Source organism: Physeter macrocephalus, chromosome 19 (genome assembly GCF_002837175.3).
Source record: "Physeter macrocephalus isolate SW-GA chromosome 19, ASM283717v5, whole genome shotgun sequence".
Classification (NCBI taxonomy): domain Eukaryota; kingdom Metazoa; phylum Chordata; class Mammalia; order Artiodactyla; family Physeteridae; genus Physeter; species Physeter macrocephalus.
In genome coordinates, this window is record NC_041232.1 from 18,813,147 (window position 1) to 18,816,689 (window position 3,543).

The 3,543-nt window shown below is 57.8% G+C and overlaps 1 protein-coding gene across 3 annotated transcripts in view; it reads right to left on the reverse strand.

Annotated features, from left to right (window-relative positions):
* Positions 1-998, reverse strand: part of CLIP1 (CAP-Gly domain containing linker protein 1) — a 134,218-nt gene extending 133,220 nt beyond the window's left edge. For 2 of the 3 annotated variants that reach the window (XM_055080284.1, XM_055080275.1), the window contains exon 1: positions 884-998. The gene's annotated coding sequence lies outside the window, so the exon portion shown is untranslated. The remainder of the gene's footprint in view (positions 1-883) is intronic. The other variant, XM_055080276.1, reaches the window with a different exon arrangement.
* Between the last annotated feature and the right edge of the window lie 2,545 nt (positions 999-3,543).

Genomic DNA, 3,543 nt, shown 5'->3' on the forward strand with positions numbered 1-3,543 from the left:
GAGGGAGTGGTGCTCGGCTCCTGCCAGATGGAAAAGCCACATGAAGTGGAGAAACAGCCGAGTTCAGCGTTTCTCCCCAGATCAAAATCAGATTTCTGAAGCACAGGACCTCCAAAGGAGGGGAATCAGAAGCCTCTGCTTTTAAAATAATCTCTGAACAAGTGTCATCTGTCTTCCGAGCCAATGCCCTGCCGAGGCAGAAGGTTCGGGTTACGGGGCAGCGGTGTTATTTCAGAAATCCCTGTCACCTCTTGTCATCCACCTTCTCCAAGAATCACAGTCCCACTCGGAGGGGGGGGTGGGGCTGGGGGACAAAAGCCACGGCCGGCCAGGCCCCGGCCAGCAAGGCCAGCCCGCCGGCCGGCGCCCGCCACGGAGGCCACGGCCAGGGTGCCCTCCATTCCGGCTCGCGGGCACCGCGGCCAAGGGCCCGAGGCACGCTCAGGTGCCCGCCGGGGCAACAGGTCCCGCCGGGCCTCGGCCCCTCGGGCGCCCGCCCCCCACCCCCGCTCCGGGGCCCAGGAGAGCGGAGAAGGGTGCCGGGGAGGGAGCGGCGCCTGGGGCGGCGCAGGGGCAAGGAGTCCAAGCTCCATCTTGAGGCGGGCGGAGGAAGGCAAGGCCGGGCTCGGCGCTGACAGGGCCGGCCACTTTTCCGGCTCCGGGCGGAGCACCCCAGGGGCCGCCGGCCTCCGGGGCCATCGCCCTGGGGCTCCCTGCGGCCCCTCGGGGGCGGCCCGGCGCGCGGAACTCGGTCCCCCTCTGGGACGCCGGGCCCGGCCCCCGGCCCCGAGCCGCGCGGGCAGGAGCGGGCCGGGCGGGGACGGAGGGGAGAGGTGAGGAGGGGACGAGGAAGGGGAGAGGGACCGCGCCGCGCCCCGCTCACCGCTCGCCGCCGCCGCCTCGCTCGCCGCCAGTCACCGCCACCTGCCCCACTGCAGCAGCAGCGCGGCCACCGCCTCCCGCCTCCCGGCTCGTCGGCTCCGGGCGGGGGAGAGCGTGACGCGCCGCCGCGGGGCCGGGCGGGCACGCGCCGCCTGGAGAAGACGCCGCGGCGGCTCCTCCCAGCGCGCCCGGCCGCCGCGCCCACCCCGGCCGGCCCCGCGCCCCGGACCTCGCGGCCCGCACCCCGCGGCCGGCGTCGGGCCCGAGCCCCCCACCGCCGCCTCTTTGTCTGCGTCCGCCGCGGCTCGGGGGAGGCGAACCCCAGACCCCCCGCGCGCCCGCCGTCCGGCCCTCAGACCCTAAGGAGGACCGGGATGGGGAGGAAGGTGCTAGGGAAACCCGAGAGGCCTGGACTAAGGGGCTTCTCATCATCTCGGTTAGTTCCCCATTTTCTGAAAGTGTTCCCCAAATTTGCCAGTCACACCCGATAGCTCCATTCAGTCTTGACCACACAGCCTGTTAGTTTGGAGCCGATTTCGTCCCCCCACCCCCCAAATCCCCAGGGTGAGAAACCCTTTGAAACAAGCGAGGAGGAGCTGCCCACAGCTGGTGAAGTTTAGGGAGCATCCTCTCTGCCCTCCTCGCCCTCCAGAGTGAGGAATCCCTGGGGGAAACGCTGCAAGGCGCTGCCTACAGCAAGTGAAGCTTGGCAAGAACCATTTCTGCTCTCCCTTTCCCATCAGGGAAAGAACGAGGGTTAAAAATCCCGTGAAACAAGCCCAGCACTTGCACCGTTAGTTTGAGAAAAGCCTCTTTTATTCGCCCCAGCCGCTTGGACGGAAGCCTTGGTTGATGTCCCGTCCTCCCACCTCCCCCCAGGGATCTCCTTTAAAAGCTTTTGAAAGGGACTGAAGGGAAGGCAGCAACAGCCTGCTCCGGGCCGGTGCAGCGAGGGCGGCCAGCATTTCACTCCCATGGACCATGGCAACCCCAGAAGCTTGGCAGCTCCTGGGAGGAATTTGCAGCTGTCAGGGATGCCCAGGATTTTGCAGCGACTCAGGGGTGGATAAGGGGCCCAGGGCTTCCTCCTCCTCTCTGGTAGAAGGGAATAATCAGGAGGGTGACCCCTTTGCTGACCTTTATTCAAAGTATCGTGCTGCCTGGACCAACAGGCGTGCACAGAGCAGGGGGAGCAAACGACCTTGAAAATGCATGGAATTCTGAACAAATAAGTAACTTCATCTGCTGGCCCCTCCCCTCGATTCACCTTTTAAGTCACAAAAATTCTGTTTCCTAATTCAACATCGCTTTAGCTTGCAAGTTGCGAGGTCAAAGTGTGGTGGCACCCGGATATCCAGTATCGATATTCCTAATCTGAAAGGCACACCTCACCCTCTCATCTGAAACACTTTTCAGCTCTCGTACACAACCTGTGTAATCACAGATGCCGTAGAAAGAGGCGAAGACCACTGTTAAACGTGGGGTGCAAATATAAACACTTACGATTTTCTCTTTTCTACTGATTCTACCGAGCCTATCTTTTTTTGTGGTATGCGGGCCTCTCACTGTTGTGGCCTCTCCCGTTGCGGAGCACAGGCTCCGGACACGCAGGCTCAGCGGCCATGGCTCACGGGTCCAGCCGCTCCGCGGCATGTGGGATCTTCCCGGACCGGGGCACGAACCCGTGTCCCCTGCATCAGCAGGGGGACTCTCAACCACTGCGCCACCAGGGAAGCCCTGCCGAGCCTATCTTTATTTCTAAATTATATTTTGTTCCTTATGGACTTTTTTGCATTATTTTTGATTTTTATATTAAAATGGCATTCTTCTTGACTACTGAGTTTTTAGCGCCCACTTAAATTTTGTGACCAAGGCCTAGTCCCTGTCCTACAACCAGGGCATTGACTGTTCAGTCCCACGGTGTGGCTGGTGTTAGGACTAAAGAAGTTGCTCAGTCCTATTTCAAAATAAGCATTCACGTTCTGTTTTTAGAGCTGAGCCACTGAGCTTTTTTAAATGTATATCTGCTATAAGAGTATTGGAACAGCTCAATGGAGAAAACTTTGGAAGAGGGAGGGAAGTGGCAGAAGTTGAAAGCCAGTAGAGCTCCCAAATCTTTATTTTACAAAGTGGGGAAGTCATTAAATACTTTTTTTTTTTTTTTTGCTAGAAAAAATAAGGTTTACTCATATCATTAGTGTAACCAATAAGAACAACTACAAATAGTGGTAGACCTGTGTGGAGGGGAAGAGGTAGTGGTGCTTAATAATAACACAAAGTCAATAAATAATGTCTACAGATGATAAATAAATAACAATATAAGTATACTTTTAGAGATATGGAAGTTACCACCTGAAGAACTGAAAGCAAAAAATTAGTGGTCTCTGGGGAACAGGGCTGGGAAGATTGGCAGAACAATGTTGCTTTTCATTATAAACTCTGATGTACTTTTTTTTTTTAATTTATTTTATTTTTGGCTGCGTTGGGTCTTCGTTGCTGCACGCAGGCTTTTCTCTAGTTGCGGCGAGCGGGTGCTACTCTTCGTTGCGGTGAGCGGGCTTCTCACTGCGGTGGCTTCTCTTGTTGCGGAGCGCTGGCTCTAGGTGCGCGGGCTTCAGTAGTTGTGGCACGTGGGCTCAGTAGTTGTAGCTCACGGGCTCT